The sequence below is a fragment of the Sminthopsis crassicaudata genome, chromosome 2, assembly GCF_048593235.1.
Source record: "Sminthopsis crassicaudata isolate SCR6 chromosome 2, ASM4859323v1, whole genome shotgun sequence".
Taxonomy (NCBI): domain Eukaryota; kingdom Metazoa; phylum Chordata; class Mammalia; order Dasyuromorphia; family Dasyuridae; genus Sminthopsis; species Sminthopsis crassicaudata.
The window spans coordinates 124,054,335-124,073,431 of record NC_133618.1 but is presented as its reverse complement, the minus strand read 5'-3'; the positions used below and the strand labels follow the sequence as shown (position 1 = coordinate 124,073,431).

General features: G+C 40.4%; 1 long non-coding RNA gene across 1 annotated transcript; it reads left to right on the top strand.

Annotated features, from left to right (window-relative positions):
• The first annotated feature begins 1,371 nt into the window (after positions 1–1,371).
• LOC141554847 (uncharacterized) lies at positions 1,372–10,723 on the top strand. The gene is made up of 3 exons (XR_012485981.1): positions 1,372–1,657; positions 2,638–2,753; positions 9,492–10,723. It is a non-coding gene; the product is annotated as an uncharacterized LOC141554847 (long non-coding RNA).
• The last annotated feature ends 8,374 nt before the right edge of the window (positions 10,724–19,097 follow it).

Below are 19,097 nucleotides of genomic sequence, written 5' to 3'. Positions count from 1 at the left end.
CCTGAAGTAAACAGAGAGAAGGAACTATTAAGAGATCTGTTTAGCTCCAGGGTCCCACCCTCTGGGGAGGTCGTTCAGTCAGAAATCCAATTTATGCCAAACCCTCACTCTCTGTAGGGGTCTTGAGCAGTCTCACCTTGTCATGCCCTGTCAGGAATTCCAGTCATGTCCCTGAGGTTAAATTTTCCCTATAAAATCTACTTATGGACCATCTCATGGCTGCTGCCTTCCTTTGGATCAGTCTGGCATGGCACTCTGCCTCACAGTGTCTTTCTCCTTACCCTTCCACCATGCCATGTGGTATCTTCCCTAATTTTATTTTGCTTCTCAATCCCACTTCTCCTCCTTACAGCTAACTCTTTTAGGGTGCTAAGTCCCTTTCAGGATTTAGCCTGCCAGCTAAGGGCATTGCCCCAACCTCATGGGGTGCTCCATTTTCAGTGGGTAATTGTGAGTGCCATTGAGAAAGTTGTCTTTCATATGCTCTCCCACTCTATTTCATATTTATCATTCCTGGTGTCCAGTGTATCCCTTCATTTTGTCTGTGAACTCTTCCCTAAATAAATCTATCTTTCACCAGAGAAATATCCATTGTGATTTCTTCACATGACCAAACTCCAACTTTTGGTGTCTACCATCATCTTCTATTTACATCACTCACATCACTAAGGAGACTTGGTAGTGGAGAGAATTAGAAAGGGAAGAAAGGAAACTTCCTTGTATACTAAATAGAGGATCTTATAATGGTCCAGAAATCCAAGTGCAAATTCTTAGACACCACCATCTTCTTAACCAGTTTTTTCTAAAAATCTTAAAAAAAAAATAAAAAATTGTCTTCTTCCAAATCCTAAGTATCATTCAGCAGCACTGATTAAAAAATAAAATAAAATAAAAATTACCTATGTCCCTATAATTTCTTGCTTATGACTTCATAGTAACATAATATTTAAATTGACAATTTCCTTTGTCTTCATATACATTTTCAGAAGTGTGTATAGAGTATGGAAGGAAGTAAGAAGGGAAGGAAAGAAAAAAGGAGGGAGGGAAAGAAAGAAAAAGAGGGAGGGAGGAAAGAAAAAGTGTTTATTGAGTTGTTATATATCGGGTATTAGTAAGGTCCAGGGGATGGAAATACAAAAGGCTGCCAGTCCCTATCCTCAAGGTCCTAATATTTTAAAGAGGGAGAATGAATAAATGAATGGAAAAGCATTCATTAAGTGTTTATTAGGAGAGGGGTGTAACTAGAAAAGGAATCTGGAGTAGAATCATTGAGCAATCAATAAACACACCCTTACAAGAAACAATGGTAACCTTGCTTAGGTTACAATCCCTAAAGAAAGAAATGGAAAAGGAAGAAAAAGGAATGGGGGAAAACCTGGGCATTAAGTCAGAAAATATCCGTGGTGTAAGAGCCTGTTCCATTCTGATGCTATGTAGTTGTATTGCCGCTCAACAAGTGAACAGACCAGACCCAGGACAGGACCGACAAAACTCCTCCAGAACATGTGTAATCTCTGAAAAACCTGTTGGAGGCCACAGCAGTAGCAAGAGCAATGGCAGTGATGGGTTTGGGGTACGGCACCAAATGATAAGGTTGATGATAAGCAAATGCTGGGGTCATGTGAAGAATTCACAATGGCCATTCCCTTTGGAAAAGGTAAGTTTATTTAGGAGAAGAAGTTAAAAACAAAATGAAGAGAAACAATAATGGTAAATATGAAATAGAGTTGAGAGAGCATATAGCTAATGCCATGAGGCATGGGGGGAGGGGTGGGGAGAAAGACACTGCAAAGCAGAATGCTGAGGCCGGCTTAACCCAAAAAGGGTTCAACATAGATGGTGTAAGCCATGGACAGATTAAGGGGGGAAATTTAACCTTGGGGATTAACATAACTTGGATTTCTGACTAGACCCACAAGTGGGGCCTCCACATGACCTCCACAGAAGGAGGGACTATAAGGTTGAATTGATTTCCAATAGTGTCCTTCCCTGGTTGCCTCAGTGAATAATTTTATCAGTTCTTCAGGCTTTTTTTTGCCAATCCCAGTGACCCAGGACCTCAGCAACAGCAAGTCAGAATCTCTCCATCCTGATGCCCAGACAAGAGTAGGGAGACCTTTGATTATATCCCAGGATGATGACAGACTTAAACCAGGTGATTCAGTGGATAGCAAATAGTACTTGGAATCAGAAAGACCTGAGTTTGATATCCTAGCTATGTAATCCTGGGAAGTCCTTGTGCCTTATTTTCCTCATCTGTAATATGGGTATAATATGGACACAAACTACCTAGGGTTCATGTAAGGATCAAATGAGTTAATATATATGAAGCACTTTGCAAACTATTAAAGAGCTAGCTAACATGAAATTAGCAAATTGTTTACCAAGGAATCCCCAAACACCACCACTTTTTGCTTAATTCTGTTTTTGGCTATATCATGCCTCAATCAGGAAAGAGTAGACAAATGTTTAACAACCAGCAATCTAAAAAGGTACACAGCACACTTTTAATACTGTTTGATATTTATATTAATATTAATTAATATATTGTATTATATATAATATATTATACTTTATGTTAATATTAATTTATATTAATATTATTTAATACTGACATTTTCTTCATTATTTCTTAAGTCTAGACACTCAACAAAGTTGTAAATGCTCATACTGAAAATGTAACAATCTGCTGGGGAAAGTCCAAGTCTCATCTGCAGCATGATTTTGTGGAGACTTCCATTCAAGAGACCTGGGTATGAATGTAGCATCTGATGTTTAACTATACATTCCTGGACAAGTCACTTAACCTTTATGAGCCTCAGTTTCTTCATCTGTAAAAATGGGGCTAGGAGTATTGTACTACCTAGGGATTATGGTAAGGAAGGTATTTTATCTGCTTTAAATCACTATATAAATATGAGCTTTCTACCTGGGCTGGGTTTCCATGGAGAAATCACTTTTCGTACTTCAGAGCTAGTAATCCAAGAGTCAAAATAGATTGAGTGTTAAACTTAAAGATTGAGTCTGGAACATCTGAATTCAAATCCTGTATATATTAGCTATGTGACTCTGCTCAGGTCACTTAACCTTGCTCAGAGGCCTCAGTTTCTGTAAAATGGGACTTATAATAGCAACTTCATCATAGGGTTATTGTGAGCATCATAGGCAAAAATATTTATAAACCGTAAAGAATTATATAAGTGCTGACTCTGAAAAATTTCAAAATATCATAGAAATGTGACATTATTATCAATACTAATGTGGACCTCAAGAGCTAAGGGAATCAAAAGAGAATTCTTTAAGAGCCATGATAAAGATAGGTCTGTACCCTGTGACTTTAGTGACTAGAGAATTGGGCTCTTGTGTGTTTATGAAGTTCCAGGTTTCATCAGACTCACAGCTCAGTCACGGGACTTGGAGTAAGAAGTGCTGCTGAGGCAACAACTCTTTGGGTGGTGAGGTTGCGACACCATCCCTCAGGCAGCCTGCACACCCAAGGTAGGGGTGTGCCTACCAGCTTATGAGGGCCCGAAGCTGGAAGTAGCTACCTAGTTAATTGATAGGTCAGAGATGCCAGAACACTCAGCATTATATGCCTTTCATCTCCAGACACCACTGGACTCCTGCTGGCACCAGCCACCAACCATGTCCTGCTCCTTACCACGTGCCCAGAATTTCCACCTTCCCTTAAATGAGTAATTTATTTTTAAAATTATACAAAAGAGTGATTTCTTCTAGTTGGAGATCAGCTTGCCACTGTCTAAACCTTCTTCCAATTCCCTAAGATGTTAGTACACTCTTAAACTGCATTGCTATATATCTGTGTTTATGTTATACCCCATTACGCTGCTGCTTGGTGGCAGGGAATGTTTCTTTAGTGTTCTTCCTGACCTTTCATTGCCATGGAACCAAGGATTGGGACTAAAACCTCCTTGAAATTATTAATCAGGAGGTGGAGCGAGGTGGCTCTGTAGAATATATATAGAACCAAAGACCCTGCAGAGCCTTGCTGCCCATCCAAGGCTTCCTGCTGCCAGTTTATAAAAAGGCAAGCTAGCCCAGGGTCCCAAGGTTGACATTCTAAAGTGCCCTTCATACCGTCAAGCTGATTGTGTTGCCAGGAGGGACAGGAAAAATGCAAGATGAAGCACCGGTGTAGCAGGGAGCCCCAGCTCTGGGGAGTCTGGTTACCCAGGTACCTTTCCCTGTGGGTTTGTGTCCACCTGAGTAGAAGTCTAGCTGCCTCTGTAAATATGTGTTGTTTGATTGACAAAGTCTGCGGGCAGGCAAGAACAATTTAGCTGGCCCAGAATTATTTTGTTTATGCATCAGTCCTAAAGACTAAAATATCAATTTGTGAAATAATTCTCTATGCCTAGAGCAGAGGTGTTTCCAGATGAAAGGACTCAATGAATTTAGTTCCCTAGGATTAAATGCCTGCTGCCCTCCCTGCTCTCCTCTAGGCTACTCACTCTCCAATACATCCTTTCATCTGGGAGACTCTTATTTCCTCCATGACACTTTCCCTGGCTTCTACAAGAAGACAACATCCCTTCTAAGATTCTAAAGGGCTTTCATTTCTATCTTTTTTGATCTCCTTCTCATAATTCCCACGGCACCTCTAGTCTGAACCACACAATTTAGCCCTCGACCTTAGTCACAACTGACATTATATAGCATTTTATAACTTACAAAGCATTTTTCAGATATTGCATCATCTAATCCTCAGCCTACTCTTTCAGACAACTAATATGTAAGTTTCATTTCCCCCATTTTACAGATAAGGAAACTCAGCCCCAGAGGGGTTAAAAGACTGGCCTCTGGTTTCATAGTGTCAAAGTCAGAATTTGGACTTGGATCTCCAGACTCTAAAGTCATTGCTCACTCCATGGAACCACAGCTATCTCCACTTTGTAGTTTTTATTACCTCCAAATGTTAGTCTCATCTGAAAAAATACTGTAAGCTCTTTGAGGAGCCATGTAGTATGATTCCGCCCTCTTGCCCCATCTCACAGGGGAAGAGCTTAGTCATTTAATTTAATAGCAAAGGTGGACTTAAAACTCTAGAACTTTTCTGCCTCTTGGGTCAATGTTTGCTTGTTTGTTTTCCAATCTTGCCACATTGTTTCAGTGACCATACCAAACTGAGCACCCATTGGCAAAAATCCTTTGCTGTTGTTCAGTCATGTCCAAGTCTTTATGACCCCATTTGGGGTTTTCTCAGCAAAGATAGATAATTAGAGTGCTTTGCTATTTCCTTCTCTAGATCATTTCACAAATAAGAAAATTGAGGCAAACTGGGTTAAGTGACTTGCTTAGGATCAGACAGCTAGGAAGTAAGTGTCTAAAGCTAGATTTGAACTCAGGAAGATGAATCTTTTTTCACTCCATCTCAACACTCTTCCTCAGTTCACCTAGATGTCCAGCAAAGACCCAAAAGAGAACAAAAGGTCACTGCTTTCTACTTTAGTCAGCCACTCCTCAGATATTTTTTGGAGACTAGTTTTTCTACCAGTAGAGCTTTAATTAGTCAAAACTGTATCTAGAATAATGTTAGGAGAAAGGAGAAACAGACAGCACTGTGGCACAGAGCAGAGTCTCAAGGCACAGGGACATAATAAGAAGGGGGCAGAATACTACCGCAGTGTATTTTCTATACAACAAGGAGGAAGGGGAACATCTCTGGCAGCAATGAGGAAGTGCGGAAGTAGCTCTTTCAGGCAAGAAATATGAGCTTCTCCTAGCTGCCCCGCCATACTACAGCCCTAAGGAAACTCCACCGGCAGCAAGCTTCAAGTTTCTTTATAACCTCATCTGCCTTATGAGACCATCTAGGGCTTCTAAGTTTCCCATCCTGGGTCCCTGGCTTGCCTGGCAATATCATTGCTCACTGGGCACTCCTCTCTTACCCATTTGATTAAATTAGTGTTGGGATTGTTCTCATTCATTTTGGCAAAGGGGAAGGGAAGAGTAAACTAGAGACAGGGGAAAGGAACTGCAAATGGGACTAACAGGTAGGACAAAGCATTTAGGGCTTTAAAGCTCTAAATAAATGAAGATTCTGGTTGTGCATGATGTTTTGGGGTAACAGAGGACCCAGCTGGTTACTCCACTTCTGTTTCTGTTTCTTCTTCCTTCAATGTTGAACAACTCATTGGATTTTTAGAGGCTTCATTTCTTCACTTGTAAAATGGAAAGACTGGATGATTTCCATGATGCTTTTAAACATTCAGTTCTAGGATGAAAAATGCATACACTGAAAATCCTCCAGAGGATCTTCTTTGAGTTCCAGGGGAGATTATTAGATGCCTCATGGGGCAGTAGAGAGGCCAACACTGGAATCAGGAAGGCCAAAGTTCAAATCTGCCTGAGAAACATGGGCAAGTTATTTAAGTACTGTCTGTCTCAGTTTCCTCAACTATAAGATAGGGATAAACACTTCTACAATAGCATCTCATTTGGTCCTCATAACAGCCCCTACCTCCCAGAGTCGTTGTGAGGATCAAATGAGAGAACGTATTCAGCACAGTGCCTGGCATATAGTAGGTGCTGGATAAATGCTAGCTATCTTTATTATCAGAGTTGAACCCATTATCTTCTTTAAATGTTTCACACACATAAATATACTTGCACATATGCAAACACATACTTTATATCATATGTGAACAAAAATGTACTGAATGCCTACTAGGCATCTCAAATTCAACACGTCCAAAACCAAACTCATTCTCTTTGGCAGGTAGGTAATGCAGTGGATACTGTGCTGCATTTGGACTCAGGAAATCTCATCTTACACACTTAGCTAGCTGTGCAAACCTGGGAAATTAACTGGACCACTCTACTTTAGTTTCCCCATATATCATATTAATAATAACAGCACCTATCTCCAAGGGTTGTTGGGAAGATCAAATGAGATAATATAAGTAAAGTGCTTTGCAAATTTTAAACTCTATCCAAATATTAGCTATTCTATTTCCTTCTTCCAAACTTACCTATTCCTATCAAAGGCTCTATTATCCTTAAAGTTTGTAACTTCAGTATTATCCTCCTTCATTATCCCCAATTTCCTTCATTCCACATACATAAACAACCAATTGACAAGTCTTGTCTTTCTACTTCTTGTGCCCCACTTCATCTCTTCATTCACTCAGCTCCCACCTTGGCTTATGTCCTTATCATCATTGCCCTACCATATTAGAGCACCAGGACAAGGCCCCATTGTCTCTTAGCTGCTTACAAAGCTGTCTGCAAGTTCCAAGTTTCTTAATAGCCTCATTGCTACATCTGGTTAATATATCTACTTGGTACATCTACTATGACCTACTACAACTGCCTCCCAATTGTCTCCTTGTCTCAAGTCTCTCCCCACTGCAATTCATCCTATGCACTGCTATCAAAATGATTTTCTTAATTACAAATTTCTAAATTACAAAATCTCACTTTCCTATTTGGTCAATTTCAGGGATTCCCTATTGCCTCTAGGATAAACTGAAAACTCCTTTGTTTAGCTGTGACAATTCTTTACAACCTGGCCCCAACCTATCTTTCCAGCTCCATTGGACATTACTTCTCCTGCAAACACTGATCCAGCAAACTGGCTCTGTTCCTCAAATATGAGCCCCCATCTCTATATCTTTGCAGCATTTTGGGATATTCTCTCTCTTTACCTTTTCATCATAATAGCCCTCCTTTCTTTAGACACAATTCAAACACTATCTTTTTTTTTTTTTTTTTTGAGAGGCAATTGCCTCTCAACTTTGCCCAGGGTCCCACAGCTAGTACTAAGAGATAAATGTCTGAAAGCAGATTTGAACTCAGCTCCTCCTGACTCTGGTGCTCTATCCACTGTGCCATCTAGCTGCCCCTCAAAATACCATCTTTCCTGCCCCACCTCAAATACTAGTGACCTTCCTCTCAAACTATTTTTTTACTAACTATTTAGTAACATTTTAATTTTTTTCAATTCAAAAGAACATTTATTAAGTATCTACTATGTGCCAAATACTATGGTAAGGTCCAGGAATAGAAGGGGGAAGTCACTGCCCTCAAGGAGCTTACCATCTAGTGGGGAAGAAAACAGGCAAATAAATATGTGCAAAACAAGCTTTATGCAGGGTAAATGGGAGATAATGAACAAAGGGATGTGATTTAAGAGGGGCTTCTGAAATATACAAAGTAGGATTGTGGTTGAGACTTAAAGGAAATCCAGGTAGTTGAACAAAAAACCCTTTGCTGTTGTTCAGTTGGTTCAGTCAGAAGAGAGAGAACATTCCAGGTGTGGGGGACAGTCTGAGAATACCTGGAGCTGAGAGATGAAGTGTCTTGTTCATGGAACATGCAGAAGTCATAGATCACATTTGAAAGTAAGGTGTAAGAAAACTGGAAACCTCTCTCCATATATTTAAATATGCCCTTGTTATCTCCTGATTATAATGATAATAACTTCCAAAATTGAGAAAATGAAGTTAATTCTAGTCTGTAATTGATTTCCTTTTATCTCACTACCAACATTTTGTATAACTACCTAAGTCACCTTTCATTTGTCTCTGAGTTAAGTTTGGAAGTTCAGCTTTCCTGCAGTCACTCATTGTCTCTGAGATAAGTCTGAAAATTCAGTTTTCCTGCTACTCACTGTTCTATTCTTGTAACAAGGAAATCTGTTATCCTTGAAGGATGCAGGTGGACGCCAGGGAGTCTGGTCTGTTATCCAAAGAAGTCTGATTTACTATAGCTAAACTGTTCTTGCAAGTGGACTCAAACAATAACCATCTTTTAGCAACAGGATGGAAGGAGTGGTTGTTGCTAGTCTGTCGTTCCTGATTTCCAACCAATCATATTGCCCCCATGCTTGTGATGCTTCAGACTTTGTAACCAATCATATTGTTTACCCCATCTATGATGCTGCTTTCTAGTTTTTTTGATGCTGCTCCTTTTGTCTGCAAAAATGAGTTGTCTGCATTCAATTGAGATCTTTTAGCTTGCTGAGAAGATAAAGACACCTGTTATTGATAACTGATTGTCTTTCCAATAAATTGATCATGCTTGGAGCTTTGTGCCTCAGTTTACCTTTGTTTCAATCATAAAAATAGGTAAAGCATGGTTTAAAAAGCTCTTATTTCATTTAATCTTCACAACAGTCCTAAGAGGTGAATACTATTATTATCCTCACTTTACAGATGTGGAAACTGAAGCAGGCAGGGGATTAGGCTCTCTGGGGGGAAATACACACACAATATGCTTTTTTTCTTTTTTGGCTGAGGCAATTGGGGTTAAGTGACTTGCCCAGGATCACACAGCCAGGAAGTGTTAAGTGTCTGAGACCAGATTTGAACTCAGGTTGTCCTGACTTCAGGGCTGGTGCTCTATCCACTGCGCCACCTAGCTGCCCCCACAACAAATTTTTAAGTTCAAACTGCCTCATTAGCATGTTTTCCATCACTTTCTTAAGACTAAACAATCACCAACATAATAAAGTATGCTCTGATTTATAGGATCTGCTGATTTCCAGAGTGTGAATGTAATAAGGAGGGAGAAGAGGACAAGTTTCAGGATCTACTTGGGCATGTGAGAGGGTCAATCATCCTGACCTATGTCTTGCCCCTGGACTCCAGTGATTTTGGAGGAGAGATTAAGGCCGATGATTTTGCACAGTTCTGCCTCACTTAAATCCAATTCACTTGCAAGTCAAGACATCATTCTTCTGATGCCATTGGTCCTCTTCAAGAAGGATGAACAAGGCATGAGAAGGATCCCAGGTCCCTGGCCAGATAAGTAAGAAAGATGAATTATTAGTGAATTCTCCTGCATACTAATGATAAGCCTTGGACCTAAAAAATAGCCTCAACTCATTATTACCTCTTGACAGATATTAACAGTATTGCTAGGGCTAGTTAATGGAGGTTTTACCCCCAAATTCCAAGAGCAAAACTATATCTAGTATGGTTCAAGCAAGGGGATTTTCTTAAGACCCTGAGGAATTTAAAGGACATATGGTAGGAAGTGGGAGGGGTTAGAGTCACTAACACTCACTGCTCCCTGGCAAAGTTAAATTGTCTAGAGAAGAAATCTCTCCACCAGATTCTGGGAAGGTGGGAACTAGGCATCTCCCTTTCTCTCGGGTTACCCTTCTCTAAACCCCAACCTTCCCAATCAGTGCATAGCTGGGAGGTAGGCATGGGACTGGTGACCATGGAAAAACTCCAGTTTTTAAACTTCCACATCCTGGATAAGCCAGGGATAGAAATTGAGGACAGAATGTGAGGGTAGAACATGAGGGATGTCTGCCTCCAAGCAACTGACTTCAAGAGGACCTCCCTCAGTGGAAGAGAAGGGGGGAGGGAGCAACGTGGTGTCTTCAAGTCTCTGTTTTCCTTTTCCACCTCTAAGGATTTCTTCCCTGTCTTTTGCCTGAGGCTTACAAATTTTTCATTATGATTCTGCAGGGTTTTCCAAGGTCATGCTGTAAAAGAATAAAAATTCACTGAATCATAGATTTATAGGAAAGACTTTTTAGGATAATATATGTCGTGTGTGTGTGTGTGTGTGTGTGTGTGTGTGTGTGTGTATGTGTTCAATATATGCATTGAGCCCAACTTCATTTTAAAAATGAACAAACCAAGGCCTGAAGTAGTCAAGTAATTTGCCCAGATTTGAATAGTTGTGCCTAAAGTGAGATTCAAATTCAGGTCTTTCTGATTCCAAAGCTAACACTATGAATCTTGCCACCCAGTAGTCATAAGTCTTGGATTCAAATCCTACTTATTTTCTACATGACTTTGGATAAATCATTTCAGTTCTTTAGTCCTATGTTTCCTCTTCTGCAAAATGAAATAAATAGACTTATTGACTTATAAGGTCCTTTCTAGCTCTTAATCTATCATCTCAAAAACATAGATAATAATAGTTGTGCTTCCTATTCATAGAGGCAGTGTAGCATAATGGAGAGATCCAACCAACTTCAAGTCTTATTTCCAATCCCTTACTGGCTATACAAGCATAGGCAAGTCACTTTTGCAGCTCCTTTGGCAGTCTATTGAAGCCTGGGGACCCTCTCTCAGAATACTGGGGTTTTTTTTGGGGGGGTTGAAAATCAATTGGGGTTAAGTGACTTGCCCAGGATCACACAGTAAGTGTCAAGTGTCTGAGGTTAGTTGAACTCAGGTACTCCTGTCTTCAAGACTGGTGCTCTATCCACTGCATCATCTAACTTCCCCCAAGAATATTGTTTTTAAAAGCATAAAATACTAGATGAATAAAAGAAACCTATTATATTGAAATTGAGTTATATATATTTTTTTAAATTTTAAAGCCTCAAGTTAAGAACCATAGAGTTACTCCAAGGCATATAATCTAATGTCTTAATTTTATTGTCCCAAATGGTCATATGGACTGTTTCTGCCTGACCTGTGGTAGAACATTCCAAGCTAATACTGATATGATCAGCCAGCCACAGCTGGACATGCCGTACATTGACCCTGACATCATGATGTCATTTTGGTCCTCTTCAAAAACAAAGATTAAGGAAACTGCAGCCCAGAGATATTTCACTAAGGTCTTGCTCCTAGGGAAGCTATAGAGCTAACACTGGGCTCTCAAAAGCAATATCAGAAGAACAGAAGTTCTGGTGGGTCCTTCCACACCAGAAAGCCTCCAAATATGGGTCCAGTTACTATGTGCCTGTGGTTCACCCACAGTAGTGTGACAAAGAGCCAAGGAAAGTGTAGAGAGATCATCACCAGATCATCCACCAGGTATGGATTTTTTTCAGCCAAAAAACTCACAAAGAACAGTCTAACTGAGCTATGGAAGGCTTGGGAACAAGATGAAGATGAAGAGACCAAATTATCTACCTAGTGCATATCTAGTGTCATGGAAAGCACACTAGGTTTGGTGTTAGACCTTGCTTGGGCTTCAATTTTTTCCTTCATAAAATAAGGAAACCTCTCAGGGCTTTTTTCAATTCTAAACTCTATGAATTCTGTGATAAAAAGAATTGGGGGAGAGATGGCAGTAAAGCCCACCTTGTATTTGGCCCCATGCCCCACACTGCACCTTGGGATGCCTCTGACTAGATAGTGCACATATGCCCGGCCCAATTCTGAAACAGAATCTCAACTTGGCAAGACCCTACAGAGTCATTCTAATTCTTTAATTGAGTGCCTAATCACCCAGCACACGCCTCATGTAATTACAGGGTGGGTTAGCCACTAGGGCTTGGCACATGAGGCCAGGCAGCCATAGGGAAGATGGGCTGGGCAGATAACCAGCCCAGGTGAAAGCAAAACTCAAATCACCTAAGTGCATGAAGGGAGGTGGACCTGGGAAGTCAGGAAATTAAAGAGAATCCTAATAGGTGACATTTATGGAGACTAAGTTTCAAGGCTGGCAAAGAACTTTATATCCATTGTCTCATTTGATTCTCACAACACCCCCCTTTAAGTTAGGCATTACAGGTATTATATCCCCATTTTATTGGGGAGGAAGCTGAAGCCAAAATAGGGGAAGTGATTTGTCCTCATTTCTACTTATCAGCAGAAGTGAAATCCAACGTCTCTCTACAGCTCCAACATTTTTTCCACTACAGAGCATTGTCTCATCAGGTACAAGCACATAATGAACAAGGGTTATTATACTGGAAGGGTGGTATCTCTGGGTATTGTAATGGTGACTGCTCTGGAATTCAAGTTAGAAGAGCTGGATTTCAGTCCCAGTTCTTTTGTATTTTTGTCATCTTTAGGATGATATTTTTCTTAATTTCAAAATGAGGGCCAAGCATAGCAAAGAAGCATTTATATAGTGCCTATTATGTGCCAGGTAGTGTGCAAAGTGCTTTACAAATATTATCTCACTCTGCAAGATAGGTAGTACTATTCTTCTCATTTTTACAGTCAAGGAGACTGAGGCAAGCAGCAGTTAAGTAACTTGCCCAGCAGTTAAATAAATAGTAACACAACGAATAAGTGTTTGAGGCTAGATTTGAACTCAGAACCAACTGACGTCAAGTCCAGGTGCCATCTTGTCACCCACAGTCATACAACTAGTGTCTAAACAGCATTTGATCTCAGGTTTTCATGACTCTAGGCCCAGCCTTCTTATCACAGTACTTATACCTAACTGTCTCATGCTTATGGGCTAGCAGGATTAAATGAAAATTTATCTGAAAAAGATCCAGAGAGAGGGAAGGGAGGATGGTTAGTGGACCCCAAGATTATTATGAGCTACCATGCTGTGGAAGCCAAAAGAGCCTCTGTGATCTTGGATAGCTCTGGGAGGCAGCACATCTGGGAACAAGGACAAGATCGCTCCTCAGTCACTCCACTCTGGACACATCACATGCATAGTATGGAGTTATGAGAGCTATGTTTAAAGATCTTTGTTAAGCTAGCAGATCACTAGAGGAGGGTAATCAGAAGAAGAAAGTTTCTGGTCCATGTTGGATGAGGACACAGGAATCTTTAGCCTGGGGAAGAGGAGAATGGGGGAGGACATCATAACTGCATTCAGATATTTGAATATATGGGGGAGTTGGACCCCAAAAGTCACAACAAGAGACAATGGGTAAAGGTTACAAAGATCACAAGGGACAAACTTAAGTCTAATTATTAAAGCTGCCCCAAAGGGAAAAGGGCTGCCTTAGGAGAGAAGTCCCCCCACCCCCATTGGAGCTAATCTATTACACTTGAAATAGATAACCACTTGTCAGAAATGATAACTATGGTGGGAATTCCTTTTGGGTATAGGTTGACCAGTAACGTCCCTTCCAGATTAACAATTCTGTTATCATATGTTCTCTGCAGGTATAAGTCCACTGAATGTGGAAATTGGAGAGTTGGATTCAAGACTTACTAGATATACCACTAGGGGCAATTAGGTGGCTCAGTGGATAGAGAGCACCAGTCTGGAGTCAGGCAGACTGATCTTTCTGAGTTCCAATCTGGCCTTAGGACTCAATATGGCAAAACATTCTTCAACTAGCTCCTTCTCATTATCTCACTAGCTGATGAATCTGAACAAATTAGTTCCTCTCCCTGGACTTATTTCCCCATGAATAATATAACAGGTTCTAACTAGATAAGTTCTGAAGTTCCTTCCATTCTTGGTTCCAACATTCTATGTTCTATAGATCCATCTTCTACTGACGCTTTATGCTGGCCTGGCAGCCCTTAGGTAGAAGAGTAAAAAAATGGAAGAAGGGTAGGATTTTGCCCTTAAAGGAAGAATAGAGGCCAGAAGCAAAATTCTGAAAGAGGCAAAACTTTTTTGTCTTATGTGGCAACTAGGTGATATAGTGGATAGAGCCCAGGGTCTAGAGACAAGGAGACCTAAGTTCAAATTTGACCTTTGATACTTATGTGAACCTGGACAAGTCATTTATTTAACTTCTGTCTGCCTCAGTTTGCTCATCTGTAAACTGAGCATAATGATAGCATCTATGCCCCCCCTCTTACCCCTGTTGCTATATAGGACCAAATGAGGATATGTATAAAGTGCTTAGCATGGTAACGGGCACATGGGAAAGGCCATATAAATTTAATTATTGCTGCTATGTGATCCCCAGTTCCAATGTGAATCTGCCTCTGCCACATTCTTTCAGGGACTTCCTTTTAACTTTATATGGTGACAATTTGGCTAATGTAATCAACTAATCTAGACTAGTATAAAATGGGAAGGTGTAGCTAGATAGCAGTTTAACTGAAAAACAGAGGGGTGTTTTAATGGACTTCGAACAATATGTCTATTGTGTAATTTGGCAGGCAAATAAGCTAGTGCTATTTGAGGCTACTTAAGAGGAACATAGGATCCAGGATGAGGGATGTGATTATCATCCTGTACTCTGCTGTAAGCAGACCACATTTGGAAACTGCTGCCTTCAATTATAGGTGTCAGATTCTAGTAAAGGCTTTGGTAAAACTAGAGTACATACACCAAAGAACCGCCATGATGGTGGAGACCATCATATAATAAGCAGTTGAGGCAAGTGAAGAAGAGAAGACTTATAGGGAAAATGATGGCTTTCTTCAAGTATTTGAGGAACTATCATATGGAAGGGTGATTATTTTTGTTCTGCGTGCCCTCAGAAGACAGAACTAATCACATTAGGTGGAAATTGCACCTCATAAATGAAAGGGGGTGACAAAGTCCAGCTCTCTTGTCCTCATGACATGGCTTTGGTCCTTCAGCTGCAGAAGCTACTTGGGTGATCCTCTTCTCTCTCCAAGGCTAAATGCCATTCAGGAACTATGTGAGGCTAGATTCAGAGATTAGTATCTAAGGAGTCAACATTTTCCCCTCTCCCCAGCAGATGAGATTGGGGTTTAGAAACATTGTCCATGAACTATATTTTCAAGTTACGTGGGTGAACATATGTCAGTCTCTGCCATGTGCTTCTGCAGGAAGTCACTCAGTGGCTCTGCTGCTGTCATTTCTTGGGCTAGGAAAGTCCAGCCTCAAATAGCTGCAGGGAATAGCAGGGAAACACATGTAATTTGCATGAGCCATTACTGGTTACTGGAGAGAGAGAAATGTGCCAGTGTCTGTTTTTCAGACTTCCAACTGCACACTCCAGAATGCAGATCTGCTAAAGGTCTGTCTTTTAAACATAGAAAAAGCAAATAGTTAAAAAAGAAGAAGAAGAAGGGGGGGGGAACTAAAGGGGGTCCTCCCCTTTTCAGGCCTAATGAGAAGAGATACCTCCTATAATAAGATATTGTCCTGCCAAATTACAAGTCAAACATTTTTAGAGCTGTCCTAATCATTGGAAACTAGTTGAGAATTATCAGTCTTCATTTTAACAAGGTACCAATGCACATCTGCATCTGGAGATAGAGAGGGAAAGTCCCTTGAAAAACTCCTCCAATGTATGATCACATATTAAAAGAACAAAGTTATAAACAAAGGTTAATAATCAGAGAAGGCAAACAATTCTAATTCTTATACCAACATAAAACCTTTCTATAATATACCTCACAAGTAGTCATGAAGAGCTGAATACAATTGAACAACCACAAAAGAACAAGTCTAATACCTCTTTCAAATAACTCTTCAAATACTTGAAGAGTATTATCATCTATGTCCCCTTGTTATTGTTCACTCATTTGGTGAAGTCTGAGCCTTCACGATTCCATGGACCGAACCATCCACGTGGATTTCTTAGAAAAGATAGTGCCAATTTTGCCATTTCCTTCTTCAGTGGCTTAAGGCATACAAGTTAAGTGACTTGCCTAGGTTCACATAGCTAGTATTGAACTCAGGTATTCCTAATCCAAAACCCAGTACTCTTTGCATTGTGGTGCCACCCAGCTGTCTTCTATGTCCCTTAGTTTCCTCTTCTCCAGGTTTTCATATCCCCAGTTTAATTCAATTAAATAAGCATTTATAAGGTATCTACTGTGTGTAAGATACAGTACTAAGGGGTTATGAACATAAAGATCCCTCCCAAAATCACCAATTCCTATTTTCAAAGAGCTTCCATTAAATTGGAGTGGAGGGAACCAATCACTAGAGTCATTGTGATATAATGAAGAAAACCCTGGATTAAGGTCCTGCTTCAAACTCATACTGGCTTTGTGACCACTGACTGTGCACTTAATCTCTCAGTATCTCCAGGCAGCTCTCTGAGACTTTAACTTGCAAAAAAATCGCTGCCAATTTGCATAAATAAGAGGAGTTCCCTCTCTGGACTCTCCCTACAAACAATAAAATCATTGGTCCAAACCAAAAAGTTATCTAGAGGGAGATACTACAGGTACAGATCAGTGAATGCACTGTCTCTGCAGCCTAAGTACAAAGTAACTTCAGGGGAAAGAGAGGGACTCACAGGCAGGGGAATCAGAGCAGGCCACTTGTAGGGAGGGGGTGAGCCTTGAACAGAGGGTGGAATTCCAAGAAACAAAGCCATGGGAGACATATTCTTTTCATTTGTGTCTCCAGTGCCTAGCATAAGGTTTGAAACATAGAAAGGACTTAATAAATGTTTGTTGATTGACTGATAGAGAGGCTAGTTTGTCTGGAAAAATAGGTTCAAATCAGAGTGTCAGGAAGAATAGAGGCAATAGGGAGCCACTGAAGTTTGAGGGCAGAGATGGAGAGGACAAAATCAGATGTGTGTTTCTGAAATATCTGTCTAGCAGCTATGGGGAAGACTGATTAAAAGGGGGAGAAAATAGGGGCTATTTGAGTGACCTATTAGGAGGCTATTGCAAAAGTCCAGATAAGAAATGAGAACCCTGAAGGGGCCAGTAGGTATAAGGGGGATAAAAGGAGTGAATATGAAAGATCGTAGAGGTCAAATCAGGAACTGTTTTTGAGAGAGGAAAGGGTAAGGAAGAAGGAAACAAAGATGCAAAAATAAGTGGTCTTGAGCCTGAGGGTCTGCAGGGGCTATGATACTCTCTGCATAAATAAGGAAATTAAAAGGAGGCATTTGAGATACTGTGGATAGGACTCTAGACTCTGAATCAGTTCCCACTTCAGACACTCACTAGCTGTGTGAACCTAACTAAGTCATCTGACTGATTTCTCTGCTTTGATTTCTTTATCTGTAAAATAAGAGATTAGACTTGACAGCCTCTCAGGTCCCTTTTGGAGGCAGCTAGGTGGCCCAGTGGTATGAGAGTCAAGTCTGGAGTCAGGAAGAAATGTGTTTAAATCCACCTTCAAATACTTAGTAGCTGGGGGATGCTAGGCTTTAACCCTGTTTGCCTCAGTTTCCTTATTTGTAAAATGAACTAGAGAAAGAAATGGCAAATCACTCTGGTCTTTGTCAAGAAAACCCAAAAAGGGATCACAAAGAGTCAGAATGGGTGAAACAAATGAACAAATTATCATGAGGCCATTCTGTTTTCATGAAACAAGGAGGACCTGAGTCTTTCATTAAAAGAAAGTTTGATCCTCAATGAATAGTTCCTCCCCACTACAGTGCCTCTCTGAATTGAGACCCCTTCTCTCTCTGTCCCTGGGGAGAAGTAACACAACAGGGTGGGGAGTACACTGGACTTGGAGTTGGAAATCAGATTCCTAACTCTGAACTCTGACCCTCATTCTCAGTGGTACTTCTCTGAGTCTTGGGCTAATAATACTTTCCTTACAAGCCTGATGAGGGGTGGGATAGGGGGAAGGATTTAGTAATATTAAGGCATTATGGAAATGTGGATTATTGTTACTAATAGGTCTGGAGGATTGTGAGAATGCCTGTTGGGGAGAACTAGGGGAAGAGAGACAAAAAAGTGGTAATGAATGAGCATAACTTGTACCTTCTTATTTCTTCTTCTTTTACTTCCCTGGACCTCCAAAAAATAGTTGGAAATGGGGACTTCACCTGTGGTTTCAAAGAAAGGAACTCTTCAGAGCCATCCTGAGTCACCAAATCTACTCTCCAGGTGTGCTCTGAGTCATGGCTCTTGAAGTGACTTGGCCCCCAAACAATTTTTTTTTATTCCTCGGTCAGCTCTTCAAACCCAGTTGGGCTACATTCCCCTTCCTACATCACTGTCCAGGTGGGGCAGACTGGAATAGCAAAGAGAGTCTTAAAGGTCATAACACTCTTCTGCAAATGGAGGCCAAGCTATGGGAGACAATAGAAAGTCCCCCCCAAAAAAATAAATGGTACCACCCGATAACTGGTGTTTTAGAAGGCTGAATACCTCAATGTCCATCCCTAAACATTGGGAGTCTCAGTTTCTTCATCTGGAAAGTGGTGGATTTGATGATCTTTAAGGCTTCTTTAATTCTAAAATTATTATGTTCCTATAATCCTATGACCTACTCTATTGGAAGACAGAGAGAGGGCAAGTATGTTCACTCATTTGGGGTTTTCTTGACAAAGATACTGGAGACACTCAAAAATATAAGTGCATGGAATTATTAAAGGAATAAAAGTACAATGTATCAATAATTATGTCTTATAATCATTGATTTGTTATCTTTAAGCTGACATATACATATCAATTACTACAGATATAGTTTCTTATCAATACAGAATATGTAATAATATCTCTGTTAATTATATTTCTAAATACCAATCATTTATTAGCTTCATTTGTTAAAACATGTGAGCTGTAAAAATATTCAGCTGATGTCATCAGGTGGATGTGTTATTG